The following is a 16,477-nucleotide window of genomic DNA, read 5'->3' on the forward strand; positions in this document are numbered from 1 at the left end:
TGAAATACAGCTGGATCGTTTTTTCCTGGATATGCACATTAAGGTTTAATGTGACTTTTTTGTGAATCTTATAGGAAATTTCAAGTAAGAAAAGTCAAGCTAAGAATAAGTATACATTTTTGATCAAAGAAAAGCAGGGCTTTTTAATAATATACTAGAGTATAGACTATAGTACTGTATATAAAGTATAGTGTAGTTATATGAAGTATATACAGTACAGTGCAAAAGTCTATAAGCCACCACAACCAGACTTGTTGTTTTGGAAGTTGTAATGTCCATCTATATTTATTTTTCAATTTATTTTATTAAGATACAGGAAATATGTAAAAAAAAATTATCAGAATGAAGAAATAATACTAATTTGTTTAAAATTACAAATTAGGATTTAATTTTATTTAGGTTTAAGAGATCCTGCAGTTTCCTGCAATTGTTCAGGTGGAAGAGGAGATTACCCTTAAAACTTGACACATCAGTTTACATTTTTATAAAGTTTTTTTTAATACTATATACACATTTCCTGTATTTTCTGGATGTATTCTATTAAAGAGACTGAGAAACAATTATATATGATCATTATAACATTGCAAAAACAACAAATCTAATTCTGGCATGGTGGCATAAGACTTTTGCACAGTATTGTATGACTATAGACAGCCCTGCAATAAAGTTTCTAGGCAATACATTTTTTTTTATGTTATTTAGTGAATGTACTATCATGCTTCCTAACATATTGTGTAGCATATGTCCTCACACATTGTCAAAAATATGGAGCATTTTTGTCAAATCAACATATATATATTAACTTGTAAAATCAGGATAAAATTGCTTAACTTATTTTTGTAAGTTATGTCAACTTTTCACATGCTAAAACTTAAAATAGTAGGTTGAATTGTCTTGCAAAACCAAGTTTTTCAGTGCACCCTCTATACTGCATTTCCCTTTCATGTTTCAATTGCAACATTGCAAACTGTAAAAGTGAAAAGTTGGATGAAATTACTTTAATTGTAACACCTAAAAAGTTAAACTAAAGTGAAATTTTAATTTGAAAAAAATACATTTTGAGGTTTTACTAATTGAAGTTATTTTTTTAAGTTTATCCAACTTTTCCCTTTTACTGTTCAGGAGTCATCCTCATTGAACATTTAACCAAAATGCTGGCAGGAAAAAATCTGTGTGTCATTTAAAAGCTTTATCATGATTGGCAACTGGTTACAGTATATTAATGGTTTAAACTCAAAAGGAATGGATGTGATGGGGATTAATGGGACAAAAGCTTTTTAGGCAAGTATATGCACAATAGGCAACATTTAATCCATTTGACATTTTATACATAATGTGACCCTGTCTGTACAGCAGACGACTCCGGGCAGGATCCGCAACTAAAGTAATTTTTGCAATTTACTGTTTTCTACATAAAATCATACTACAGAATGAAACGAACATTTTGTGAAAATATAACCTTGATATCTTTAATTCTGACTAAGTATGGTCTGAAATCAATGATTGAAATTAAACTTTGATGCTCCAAATCTTACAATAAGTTTATGAGACTTTAGCCTGGATTTCAAAGACAGGTTCCCAGCAAACCAACACAAACCTCATTCTTTTGATAATTGTATGCATACAATAATAATATATTGCATTATTTTATTTATTACAATAAAGTTGAAAATGCTATAACATTTTTATTTATTTAATATTTTCACCTCCAGACAGATCCATAAAAAATTTAAAGTGTCTTCTTTAAAACAGGACCAAAATTAAGCTTTTAGGTATACATTACCTTTTCACTCCAAAAGTGCTGCGCCAGGTAAAGGGTTAAGTTTTGACCTGTGATAAGATGACATAACTTATTAAATCAAGTTTGTTTAACTTAAGTTAAAGTAACATAAAAATATATGTTGATTTGACAAAAATTCTGCATCTTTTTATAGTATAGTGCACATAACTATTATGTTTTTACACTCTTTAACAACAACAACACAGTTGTAAACGTGACTGGCGACTATGCTTCATACTTGTAAAGCACACATAGTCCTAAAGCTGCGGTCATATTTGGCTGTTAAAACGACCGTCACGGTTACCAAAACAGCACAAATGACAGTGGTTTATTCAAACATCGATCATTGAAATCACATGCAAAAGCCCTCTGTGTCCTAAATATGTGGTGGAATGGTAAGTGGAAAGTAAGAACAGAGGTCGAGGGATAAAAAAGGAATGTGCAAATTTTGATAATCTCCATGCTTATCTTGTTAAACAAGCCTTTCAATAGGGCTACAGATGCCTTAATTGTTCTCAAGTCTATTTGAATGTTGTACACGCACATTCAAGATAATACAATAGCAACATGTATGGAAACTTGTATTTGTGCTTCATATTCCAAATGTTAACAATAGTTCCGAATATGTGCCCTTTGCATGTTGTAACTCATCAAAATTAAAGGAAAACATCACAGTTTTTTCAATATTTTATTATGTTCTTACCTCAACTTAGACAAATTAATACATACCTATTTTTTTAATGCGTGCACTTAATCTGTGTATAGCGCGTAGTGAATGTGTTAACATTTAGCCTAGCCCCATTCATTCCTTAGGATCCAAACAGGGATGAATTTAGAAGCCATCAAACACTTCTTTTCTCTATTTAAAGACTGTTACATTTAAGCAGATAAAAAATAATAACTGCGGTAGAGCACTTAGTTTGCAGCACTTTGACCTTGGCACACAGTACCATCATCGCTCCTGACTTCGAAATTTTGAGCAAAAGGGGTAGTCAGGATGTTTTTAAAAATGTTTGAAATATAGTTTAAATTTGGTGTTTAACATACAGGACACTTTGGTTAATAATAAAATGCATTTTAATACATATAATGTCCTGAGGCATTGGCACTGATTCGGTGGAATGGCCTATAAGTACTACACAAACCTCTTTAAAATTGTCTTTACCTACAGATCAATTGGCCATCCCATACCATGTACCAGTCAGCAAATAAATACTTTAAAGCTACTGAATCCATTAGTAAAGTATCTTTTCAGCTCGATTCAGGCCTGTTTCCATGTCTGTGTTTGCTTAGTGTTCTTCTGCCGTGCTTGGCTGTGTTTAACTGTGGTAAATGGTTTGTGTTGTCTGGAGTAGTTGTGACACTCTTATGTTTGACAAGTGAAATGAGACCAAATGTTCTTCGTGTAGCTGAAATGCCCCAGTAAGCAGGTATTTAATATGGCGTGTTTACCTATGAAAACACATTTATTGGCCCTCGGCCCTCAGTCGTTGAGGGCCGCACTGGCAGACATAAATCATTCACGAGGTAATTCAGAGGAACAACTGCACTGTGGACTGATGCAGCGCTATAAAACAGCCATTATTTACACCGTTTACAGTCACATAAAACCAACAGCAATTTGAAAAGTATTATCGCTTGGACAAATAAGATGGTGAACATACTGTGTCCCTACGATATCTTCAAAGCAAACAACTATAGTTATTTTATAGTATTTTAATGTGGATCCCACATCAAAGTGCTTTTGCTGCAACATCTAGTGTTTAAAATAAAATCACATTTTGAATAGTTTTACACACCTATGATAATTCTGTGTAGTGAGATGATCAAAGATCGGTCCAGTAGACGCTGCTGACTCCGGAGAGGATCACGATGCTGGAGCAATAATTGATGCTGAGCACAGACTGAACTCGGGCATCGCCACCGGTTGACACCCATTACATTGTTCTCGATGCTCACTTTGCACGTTCGTCGCAGATAAAAACACAAAAGAGGTCGGGCTTTTGGGAAGACGTCCGGAAGTATGACAGTGATGAATTGCTCTTGATCTGTGCTCAGAAAACAGTGAAATTGGGTTGTGGAGCAGTGCTATATAGCTTTGGGTCACATGCATTTATTTTGGCTGAAATGAGATGCTGGCAAACTGGAGTACATTTGGAAGGGGTTTCCCCAAACCTACAAATCCCCCAAATCTGTGTGAACACTTTTTTTTTGAGTTACCAAAGTTGATTATTTTTGTGAGATTATGAATATGCATTGGGATTGAAAATAAATATGAATTGATAATGCAACAGGCATGCATACAACATATGCATGTGTGTGTCTTATATAAAGTGCCATCTGAACACTTAAAGGGATAGTTCACCCAAAATTTAAAATCTGTTATCGTTTACTCATCGTTTTCGTTTTTTTTTATTCTGTTGAACACAAAAGAAGATATTTCGATAAATGATGGTAAGCACACAGTAAACTCTACCTATTGACATTTAATAGTAGGAATAACAAATACTATGGAAGTCAATGGGTACAGTCTACAGTGTGCTTACTATAATTTATCAAAATATCTTCTTTTGTGTTCAACAGAATTAAAAAACTGAGGATGAGAGAATAATAACACAATCTTGATTTTTGGGTGAACTATCCCTTTAAGCAACACCTGCAATTGTAAAAATTAAATTTTGAATGCATTAAGTTAAACGTGAACTTGAATGCCCTGGCATCTTTGGTTTGCAGATGTTACTTAGTTTAATACTTTGTTACATGACCTGATTATCCTAATGTTAAAGAGCAAGCTAAAATGATCATATCCATTATTATCATGAATATGATAATGTGCAAACAATACGTTAGCAGCCACACACACACACTATAAGCATTCAATGCTATCGTTTATACACAAAACTGGGTAGTAAGCATTTTAAAGCCGTCCATGGTCAGCTAGGCTGCAAATGGCACACGTCACACAGCGAACCTGGCGAAAGGAAAAGCTCTTCACCTTCCAGAATGTCGTTTGATCTTTGCCGTGCTGTCAAGCACAGACAGGTCCACATTATACTGTCATGAGAGAGGTTGGCCAACCCATCTGTCATGAGAGAGAGAGAGAGAGAGAGAGAGAGAGAGAGAGACAGAGAGACAGAGAGAGAGAGACAGAGAAACAGAGAGAGAGAGAGAGAGACAGTAGAGTAGACAGGGACAAAAGAAGGGGGTTAAGGAGCACTGTGTTGAACTGAACCCTTTAGTATCAGATATGTCTTTGAAATAATGAAAACATTTTAAATGTTGATAACATGCAATTCAGTCAAGTTATTTGAAAAAAAAATTAAAGTTACTTTTTTTACACACTTGCCTTAATTACAAGGCTTAACTTAAAACTTAAAATGTTTTAAAGGTCACATTCTTCCTGATAAAATTTTTCAAACGTAAGTTAGTATGTAATGTAGCTATAATAGCATAAATAATACCTGTAAAATAATAAAGCTCAAAGTTAACTGCCAGGCGATATATTTTCTTTAACAGAATTCCCCTTTCAAAGCCCACAGCGAATGGCCGGGTTGGACTACAACGCTCTATTTCCTGCTTTAATTACGTTAGTAGAACAGTTTTTTGACTAAACTCCGCCCACAGAAATACGTCAGTCGCCAGCTTTGGTTCAAATGACTCTAGCTAAGCTAAGCTGCTGTCGAATCACAACACACTAAACAAACTACACAATCAGAACTCGTTACGTATTTCTAAGAGGCTGTTTACACTTGGCATTAACATGCATTTTTGTTGATCGGATCACAAGTGGACGACGTTAATGCCAGGTGTAAACGGTGTTCAAAACTTTTTGAGCTCGTCCACTTTCAACCACATCCAGAGGTAGTCGAAACCACTTTCGATCGGTTTGGAGTTGCGGAACGAATATGTGATTGAATGTGTTCGAACAGCCACACGCGACCACTTTCTCTCCGCCCATTTATCTAATCTGAGGTATTAAACACAATTTTTTCATCTTTTTTTTACTTCTGGCGTGAACATACGGTGAACAGTGCTATTTTTAGCCTTTCATTGATAAACCTTAAGCGGCTGATATCCGTAGTTTCGTTTTGAAAGCATGTGAAAGTTGCGCGATCCTATTTCATCAATTGCGCTGAAAATTCAGAGAAAGCTCTTACATACACACGTACAAAACACTGTGCAGCATGTATACTTGCTAAACAAGCAGCGGACTCCGACATAATATTAGTTTGCGTCCATATAAACTCATAATTACTCCCGCTCGCGTTTGAATGACAGGAGAGAGACTCGCCCACTGTCTCACAGACCACCCCCTCACAGTATTCATGACAGAAGCGGTCGAAAGTGGACAAAAGAGACGGATTTAAATACCAGGTGTAAACGTAATGTGTCTCTCTCGTCGTAATGTGTCTCTTGTGATCCGATCGATGAAAACACATCTTAATACCAAGTGTAAACAGCCCCTAAATTATTGTGTTAAAAATTATGAATTATTTTACATGTGAAACATGAACACGTTATATTGTGACCTGTAAACATAATCAAGGCTTCAAAAACACAGGAAGAACGGGACCTTTACGGCTTTTCAAACAAACATGCTGTATTTATCAATATTAAACCACCCATTTTTTCTATTGACATCATATTTGGCTCAACCAATTAAAAAAGTTGTGACTGAACTTCTGTGTGTGTGAAATCAGATATTAGGATAAATATGTGTTCTGAGTTTGTCACAACACAGAAAAATATCCACATTTGATTAATGAAAAACCACAAAGTAAATAAAACAGGTTATCGAAATCTTAGAAAATCGTCAGGATTCTCTGCTCCCAAACTCTGGGGGTTGTCTGCTGTCGGCACTGAAACAACGGCCACTCGTGAGAAGACTGCAAGTGTTCCCTGTTAATGAACCATGTTAATAAAATACTCAGCGGAAGAATCTTTGTTGGGAATTGTGCCCACGCTGCATTGTTTTTGAGACGTTAAAAGTTCCTAACAACCTATGCAGTTTCATGTAACAACTTGTTGGCAACCACTTTTTTAAGACAAGCATAAGCTTTAAAAAGTCACGAGTGGGTGTATTACTGGTGTGTTTGGTGTTGGAGAATAAAACGCAAAAATATCCTGGGCTTGTTTAAAATCTTATTTAAAGGGACACTCCACTTTTTGAAAAAAATGCTCATTTTCCAGCTCCTCTAGAGTTAAACATTTGATTTTTACCGTTTTGGAATCCATTCAGCTGATCTCCGGGTCTGGCGGTACCACTTTTAGCATAACTTAGCATAATCCATTGAATCTGATTAGACCATTAGCATTGCGCTAAAAAATAATCAGAGGGTTTGGATATTTTTCCTATTTAAAACTTGACTCTTCTGTAGTTACACCGTGTACTAAGACAGACAGAAATTAAAAGTTGTGATTTTCTAGGCCGATCTGGTTAGGAACTATACTCTCATTCTGGTGTGATAATCAAGGTCTTTGCTGCTGTACCATGGCTGCAATGGGGCAATGATATTACGCAGTGCCCAAAAATAGTCCCCTGCTTTTACCAAGTGGACTATTTTCAGGCGCTGCATAATTTCAAAACTCTTTGGTAATTTTTTGGCGCTATGCTAATGGTCTAATCAGATTCAATGGATTATGCTAAAAGTGGTACCATCATACCCGGAGATCAGCTGAATGGATTCCAAAACGGCAAAAAAACAAATTTTTTTACTCTGGGGAGATGGAAAATGAGCATATTTTCAAAAAAGTCCTTTTAAGGCCCAAAAACTCCATTAAAAAGCCATTGACTTCAGGACGATGGAAGCGGAAGTGCTAAATGCTAACTTGCGTCCGGGTTTTGCCTATAAAAATGTGTATCCCTGTGGCACTTTAAACAGTTACAACCTGAATAAATGCTTGCAATTGTGTTAGGCACAAAAAACACTGTAAAAAAAATGCAGAATGAGTTTAAACAAGAAGTGTTGGCTTGTGAAAAATTAACATTACTTATAAAATCAAGTTGTCTAACTGATTTTTTTAAGTTAAAAGTACATAAAAATATATGTTGATTTGACAAAAATGCTGCATATTTTTTACAGTGAATCTAACTCCACAATTCAGTATATGTCTTCTTTAAAAAATGTCCCATCATGCATTTCTAAAAAGAATAGCAACACAAAAAGAAGAGCATTCATGTCATCTCCACAGATGAAGTCCTGTCAGCGCACTGGCTGGAAAATATACTAGCAGAGGTGGAGTCAAGACTAATGTTACTGAGGAAAATTTAGTCAGACATTTATTACACCCCTGGCTCCCGAAATATCCCTTAAAAAAGAAACCTAGAAATAGGTCCACTGAATAATGACGTCTCTTTCTCTGCAGAACGTTACTTAGTTTTTATACAGAAATTAGATCATTGTGTTAATGTATGGCCCCCGTGTCAAAACTACTAAATAATGCATTTATTTAAGTGCACCTCGGCTCTTTAAGAAGTAAAAATGGATTCGCCTTCACCCTTAAAGGCCAAGGGGGTTATAACACATATCTTTAATAAAACCAACAAGCGCAAAAAAAACTCGAAACAGAGGTGACGAGAATGAAGCGCCATTGGTTGTATATCGGATGATAAACAAATTCCCAGATTGCAATGTAAAAAATCCTCAGCTGTCCGTGTGAGCAGTTTGAAGTTAAAAATCTCCATCCAAGACTTCAGTCACACTGAATCTCACGCACGACAGATGCTTTTAAAGACCACACGGTCATGAAAATAAGCCCGTTATGTATATATGCAAGTGCGTGTTGGGTCGCGTGCATTTATTTATTTCTTTTCCTGAAATTCTCCTTTAAAAACAGATGGTTCCTTGTGCTGAACGGAAGTCGTGTTAACTCGGTTGGCTCGTGATTGGTGGCGTACGTCCAACGGCAACATGGGTATCAGGGAGGGGTGTTGGTAGAAGTGCAGTTTGCCTTCTTCAGATGTGCTGTGAAGAGAACAGAAGGACGTGAGGTGGTACGTACTGTTGCGCGGTGCTTCTCGCGCAGATCGTTCAGCCCACGACGGGCCACAACCCTCCAGCGCTCTTGTGAGTCCAGACATATGTAACAGTGTAAACAGTGTGTAGAGAGAAAAGCTCCCAGTGAAAGTCAGCCAAAGAGCTCATCATTAGAGCCTGCTGAGAAGAACATAGGGTGTTTATTTAGTGTGTGCTCAAGACCACTTGTGCCTCCTTTGTGGTTTATTAGGCCAATATTTCAAGGGGAAACTGATTTCGAATCAGCATGTTGCGTGTGGAGCTAATATACATATCTGTGTTTTTATAAAGCAAAGAGGAATAATATATAAGAGGGATTTAGAGTCCCTCCAGAAACATGTGATTATGCCATCGCATGATTCAATGCATAATCAGACAAAGTCTGCATATTTATGCGGGGGATGCATTTTTTCAAATACGCCGCACTTTCGCCACATAAATTGCAGATTTCCACGCGCAAAATATGCAGGATTTCATAACCCCGACATTTTCGTAGCAAAAAGTCACATATCCAGTGTTGGGGTCAGTCCCGGGCCCATATGCAAAAAAAATTACGGGCCCCCTTAAGCCAAAGCCCCCCCAACCTTGCCCGTTGGCACTGTTAACTGTGGTGCACAGTTCTGTTAACAACATATACTTTTAATAAAGTAGTCAAATTTTTTTACTTTAAAGGGTAGATTTAAATTAAGAAAAACGAAATGTTTTGGGCAGTTTTTGACTCGTGACTAACTTCTCCGCCTTTTCTTTTCTCTTTAAGATTCCACTTTTATGTTTATTTTTGTCCATCCTTAATGTTCATGTAGATAGCCACTATAGTAACCTCTCACACTGTGTTTTCTTTTTTTTGGCGCGGCGATGCGTCATGTAAAAAAATGATGGCGTAGTAGTCTACTGCAGCCGCAGAGTGCAAAAAAATAATAAACGCAAACAAGAAATGATGGAGAAATTAGACATTATGGAGCAATAAAAAATCACTACACATGATATGCATACAAAAATATATTTATTGCGGCCACAAATAAAAATTAAATTGAAAAAAAAGAAAAAAAAAATTTTTATTAAAAGCTGGGGCGGGCCCAGGACCGGGCCCCCTATTGGCCCGGGCCCATTTGCACGTGCATACCCTGCATGCCCAGATGCTACGCCACTGGTTGGGGTAACGCATTACAAGTAACGTGCATTACGTAATTATATTACTTTTGTAAACTAACAAGTAAAGTAACGCATTACTTTTTAAATGTACACATTAATACTTTTTTTAAAAGTAATGCGAGTTACTTTTCAGTTTATTTAATTTGTTTTATAAAAATAGCATATTGAATTAAACTGAATGTATTAATGTAGAATTACACACTCTATGCGTGCGGGCCTGAGTGGGAACAGTTTGAGTCAGAAACAGAGACGGGAGGCCAGAGCTTGACATTTTTGCGATGGAAATACGCAATTTCTGAACGCAGAACTTCTCAGTCATAAAAACACCTGCGGTGCCTGAAAGAAATCAAGCATCAGCCAAGGAAGAAAAAGTAAAAAAGTAAGCAGGGCTCAACATAAAGGACTGCCCGGTTGCCCGGGCAAGCGTGAAAGACGTTCGGGCCAGTAAAAAGTATTGTCACTTGCCCGATCGGGCCAGTGCTTCACCCTCAGTCACTAAAATATATCAATGTATATTATTTAACATCTTGGAAGCAGACATTTACTTGAGTAAAACACAACGAAAGAAACAATGCAATATTTTGCACACTTTGCTGTCAGTTTACAGGCAAAGCAAAAAAGTTGGGAACATATCTGTTGTATATGTATACAATTATACTTGACTTTTGATTTATTATTTTTTAAATATGTGATACTGACAGTTTTTTATTGGGGCCCGTGAAAATTTTGTCAGAGCCAGTGAAAACCCGGGCCAGTAAAAAAAATTATTTGCCTTGAGCCCTGGTAAGTATTACTTTTCATGGAAAGTAACTAAGTAACACAATTAGTTACTTTTTTGGAGAGTAACTTAATATTGTAATGCATTACTTTTAACAGTAACTTTCCCCAACACTGCATATATCTTAGCAGAAAGTTGAAAAATGTTGCATTTACTTCACACAAGTGCAGCCATGTCCCCGTTGCTATGGGAACGTTATGAAGTGACGTGTGTCAGGATTCTGTCAGAATCTTGTCTTGTTTTAATGTCTAGTTCAATTTGACAGGATTCTGACAGTACCATGTTCTGTGGGGGAACACGTGGCCATGGTGTGTTGAAATCAGGCCACGTGTTTTCCTCATCTCTTTTACCCCGCTCCCTTGTCATTCTCATTGGTTTTGATTATTTGATCCCTATCACCTGTTCCCCTCTTGATTTACTCCCTTATTTAAAGCCCTTGTGTTTCTTGTCCTGTGCTCGTTCGTTTTGTAAATTGCTGTGGTAGTCAAGTGTACTAATCCAGTTTCAAGTCTAGTTGTTTGTTAAGTCTGTCCGGTGTTTTATATGTTGTTTGCACCCTCGAGGGCCTTTGTTTTGTCATTTATTAAAGTTTTTTCTGTTCACCCCCGACATCGCCTGCTTTTGGGTTTATCTGTCCCCTGTTCCTGACAGACGTGATTACGTGACGTGAACATCATTGAAAAGCTGCAAAGTGCAAACTCACACAGTTTTTGCAAGTTCCCGCAATTTTTGCAAGTTCCCGCAATTTCAGTGCATTAAATTGCATAAATATCCCGCATATTCCATCTCATGGTTTTTTTTACGAAAAAATGCTGCAAGATCAAGGATTTCTCAACAATCACAAAAAAACGCTGCAGTTTTCTGGAAGGACTGTAATTCACATCGAATGTTGCTATAACATAACAAGCAGCGCAACATGCCCTCATCCTCTTTGTTACGTAGGGCAGGGTTTGGGGTCCGTGATGTCACTAACCCAGAAAGAGGCCCACTTGTAGTCTATTCAGTCGACCGCCTGTAGTTTATGAGAAGTGATTTCTGTTAAAGAAAATATCTCCCCTGAATTGAACTTTGAGCATGCTAACTTTGGCAAATGTTGTTTATGCTCAAACAGCAATTTGAAACGCTAACTAAAGTTAAAAAATGTAAAATAATAATAAGGACCCCTTTAAGTGTCAACATGCAAGTTAAAATACTCCTCATTTTGACTATTTAAAAAGGATTGTCTTTGTCTTTTTGGAAAACATCTCCTCTCCAAAAATCAACTATTGATGATGTTGAACTGCAAATAGATAATCATGTTTAACCACTGTGATACAAAATACAGACTATCTCTATATAGGCGTGGTTCCCAAAACTTAGGGGTGCGAAATGGTGCCAGTTTTATGACATTTAATAAAATAATATATAGTAATCGGTGTAATCAAACCTTAGAAAAATATAGCTACCAACTAACAGCACTGCATTTGATAATTTAATAGTTTTGTTTAATTTAAATTTTAAGTATGAAATTGTTTTTTTATGTTTTTTTGGGGGGGATTCGGCACAGCACAAAGGGATGCAATTTCCTAAAAGTTTGTATTCTACTTTTGTTTGTTTTAGTTTCAAGAGGAAACAGTAAATCCATTTACAATGGTCTTTAAAAAAAACTTATCATTGTGTGTGTGTGTGTGTGTGTGTGTGTGTGTTTATAGTTCAATAGAGTGTACAAAATTAAAATGACCTGTTTATTTATAGGATTTAAATGCATAGGAAAGTAAACTTTACAAATTTCTCTGAACACCAAATCATTTCATCACAAATATGATTTCAATTCTGTTCAAAGGGTGAAAACAAACCCAAATGATCAGGAAAATATTATTTTATGTCACATTCTCTCCTTCCGTCTTTTTCGTAGACATACAGTATGTAAACAACAATAACAGCGCATTACGGATTCAATTTTACGCTGCTTCGCGCACGAGATCTAAAATCATTTATCCGGCATGCAAAACAACAGGTTCCCTCCATATGGTTTTTATTTGTGTGCATCTTTCTCAGCAAGCAGCATACAGTTACCATTCCTATATTTCCAGCTTTATTCGCACCTAACAATGAGAGCCAAACGTGAAAATTGAAGGCAGAAGGATCGTGTGACGGGATTAATTAGACAAGGCCAAGTGAAGTCACACTCTTCATGGCAACACACTTGAACCTTCAATTACGCACTGCACAAAGCAATTAAAAGCCACTCGCTCTTCTTCTGTCCTATGGAGTCTACCTGTTACTGCTGTTTGCTTTCTCTGCTGGGTCCCCCTGGGGCAGCAGGCAGACTCCAGGTCCAATCCGCAGGTCGGTAATTACAATTGATCAATTGTTGTCGGGAGGTGAAATGACTTGGTTGTTTTAGCCAGAGCTCAATTTGAGGTGTCCATTTTTAACAGGTTATTTATATGGCAGGTGGTTAGGAAAAGAAAAGAGGTAAAGAGATGAAGAGGAGCGAGGGAGGAAGAGAACGGGGGAGAGAAAACAATTTGGCAATTTCTAATCTTGATAGATCCTTGCTTTTTTCTTTTCATTGTTTTCTGGATGCTGGACAAACTTGGGGAGGAATTGGCCAATTTTGTACAACTTGAACAGCTGAACCTCTTCAAATTTTCAGCGATTCATAAACATTTCCATGCTTTCAAAGTTGTTTTGCACAGAGGTTATGATGTTTGTAATGGGCACGCCACAGTTTTAACAGTACACCCAAAAATGAAAATCCACTTAACTCATGTTATCCAAGACCTACTGTATATACATTTCTATAAATAATTAATGCTACTGGTCACTTTTTTCTGTTTAATGGAAGTGAATGGGGACTTGAGCTGTCATGCTCTGAAATGGCAAAAAAGTAGCATAAAAGTTATTCACAAATGCTTGTGTATTCCTATCTTAAAATCACAGACTCACTTTTACTGTAGGTCATCATGGGTTAATGTGTTCCTGCAGTTCACCTGGTAGAGCATTAGCCAGCCCTTTCTGAAAAACTCAGTTTTTTGTAATTGTTGTGGACAAAACTCCTTGATCTTGCGGCATGTTTTTAAAAAAAAATAAGAAAGCATGGAAATGAGGGATTTTTATGTAATGAAATTGCGGGAACTTGCAAAAATTGCGGGAACTTGCAAAAACCGCGGGAACTTGCAAAAAACCGCGGGAACTTGAAAAAAAACCCCGCGGGAAATTGCAAAAATTGCGGGAACACCTTTTTAATGATGTTCACGTCACATAATTACTTCATAACGTTCCCATAGCAACAGGGCACATGGCTGCGCTTGTGTGAAATAAATGCAAACATTTTCAACTTTCTGCTAAGTTATATGTGATTTTTGCTACGAAAACGCGGGGTTATGAAATCATGCAAGCCCTGCATATTTTGCGCAGGGAAATCTGCAATTTATGCTGCGAAAGTGCGGCATATTTGAACAAATGTGGCACCTGCATAAATATGCGGACTTTGGGTGATTATGTGTTGAATCATGCGATCTCATAAACACGTTTTTCTGGAGGGACTTATTAGCAATGCAAAAGGTCATGGGTTTGATTCCCAGAGTACAAACATACACTGTAAAAAAAACTACTCAGATTTACAAGTCATTTCAACTTACTATTATTCATCTTGACTAGAGTTGAGTGGTTATAACTAAAGATATTTTGTTCAAATAGTTGAAAAAAGTTAACTTCATTTTATAAGTTGTAGCAACTCATCTCTTGTCAAGATAAAAAAAAAGTTGACATGATTTTTTTACAGTGTACTGACACAACCCGAAAGTCCCGAGTCAAACACTTTTTTAATCTGTATTACTGTTACTGACGGCCCATAAATCCAGACAGTTGATCAGCGGCCCGATTGACATTGGGGTGGCCCAATCACATCGTTAAGCACCAATCCCTTTCACTTTGGTCCTGTCGGCTTAATGCATTAAAAAACATAATAATAGCGCAAACGTAACCACCGACCCTTGACACAGGCTCTGCGGCCCATAGGCTATTTTCTTCACTCTCGTAGTTACAGTGTTAAAATGTTGACAAATCAAAATGAAAGAAGGCGGGAGTTTTTGTTCACAGAAGTCGTCATAAACGACTCCCAATTAATCGAATTACACAACCGAGCAAGATTTTAAACCAATCAAATAAAAGAACTCAAGTTTTTGTGAAGATGAACGCAAATTCCAGCCAATCACATCATAGAGCTAAGCAGAATTACTGTTATCACAAGTAATGAAATTACATTTAGGGCTAAGTTGGTGTTAATAACATTTTAAAAATCTTATTAAAGCTACTACCATTATTTTGTTTGATTTTAAATGGGGGATTTTTGAGAAAGAGATTTTGTGAGTACGTTTCATTTGTTTAGACAAAATTAGCTTTGATTTTGGACAGTATATACAGAAACAGTGTATCCATAAATTGACCTGTTTTTCCGTCCACACTTTTGTTTACACTATTTGGCTGTTCTGGTAGCTTTCAGTAAATTAATAAGTTGGATATTGATTTATAAAAGTAAGTGAGAGATCTTTACCCTCAGATCTGACAAACAGAAGAAAGAGTTAAAGCCTCAAGTTTAACCTTGTTTTATGTCAAAGTGGTATACACATTCGAAGAAACCAAAAAGACAGAAAATGTGTGCGTTATCGGATGAGGGGCAGATTTTTTGTCACAGTTTGCCCATGACTGACATACTCAAACTGCTTTGGATTAAAGCATCTGCCAGATGCATAAATGTAAATGTAAACAATCAAACGCATACAGCACACCCAGGAAATAACCTCTCCGTCTCTCACATTATAAAGCCATATCTGTTGTATGACCATACTGCAGTTCCTAGAAAAAACGGTCAATTACAGTATAATGCCGTATCTGCTGTAACAGTGCATCATTAATCTCATAATGATTTGGCTGTGCTCATCGGTACACAGGCAGTCCATTCACACGGATAGCCCAGCTCTCTTCTGTTCCACAATCTGAGATGTCACATCTTGGCACTGCTGCTTGTGTTTATACAGGACATTTGATTTAGATTCATTTCACCATTCTTCCTCTGTCACACAGTCACACCCCCGGTAAATTAAAAAAAAAACCGTTATTAGGCCATGACATTGTTAGGTTGGAGATATCGTTTCCTCCATGAAAGGTGCTGAGATCCTTGTTACTCTCTGTCTGTAAAGCTGAGATCTTTAGCCCGAAGCTGCTTGGGAGAATTTAACTCACAACAACCAGAAAGCTGAACAGCGATCTCTGCATCACTTTCTTTAAGCTTTTGGGACCCTCGAGGTGTGCTGAAGCCCTGGCCAAATCCTCTGGATTTCAGGCACTGTCTTGATCATTTCCCGTCCTTATTATGAGCTTTAGATTGCAATTTTTCTAGATGTAAAATTTTTACACGATACCCAAAAAACTTTATAATGCTTGAATTACGTGATCTGGTTACAAGAAATGTTATTTACAAAAGGTGGAACAAAAAAATGTACAATTTTGGGCAAATTGTATTAGTGTTAGTCATAGGGCCCTATTTTAACGATAAAAGCGCATTGTCTAAAGAGCACAGCGCAACGTCTAAATGGGCGTGTCCGAATCCACTTTTGCTAGTTTAACGACGGGAAAAATGGTTTGTGCGCCGAGCGCATGGTCGAAAAGGGTTGGTCCTTTTTTTAATGAGTAATGGGAGCATTTTGGGCGTAACGTCCAATAAACCAACGTGAGTCTCAGCTCTCATCCCCTTTAAACGCAAGT

The 16,477-nt window shown here is 36.9% G+C and overlaps 1 long non-coding RNA gene across 2 annotated transcripts in view; it reads right to left on the minus strand.

Moving 5' to 3' along the window:
• Positions 1-3,477: 3,477 nt before the first annotated feature.
• The window catches only part of LOC135770378 (uncharacterized), a 43,053-nt gene continuing 30,053 nt past the window's right edge, over positions 3,478-16,477 (minus strand). For both annotated transcript variants that reach the window (XR_010542612.2, XR_010542613.2), the window contains exons 3-4: positions 4,776-4,862; positions 3,478-3,828 (exon numbers count right to left, since the gene is read on the minus strand). This is a non-coding gene — a long non-coding RNA (uncharacterized lncRNA). The remainder of the gene's footprint in view (positions 3,829-4,775; positions 4,863-16,477) is intronic.

The sequence above is a fragment of the Paramisgurnus dabryanus genome, chromosome 8 (genome assembly GCF_030506205.2).
Source record: "Paramisgurnus dabryanus chromosome 8, PD_genome_1.1, whole genome shotgun sequence".
In the NCBI taxonomy this organism is placed as follows: domain Eukaryota; kingdom Metazoa; phylum Chordata; class Actinopteri; order Cypriniformes; family Cobitidae; genus Paramisgurnus; species Paramisgurnus dabryanus.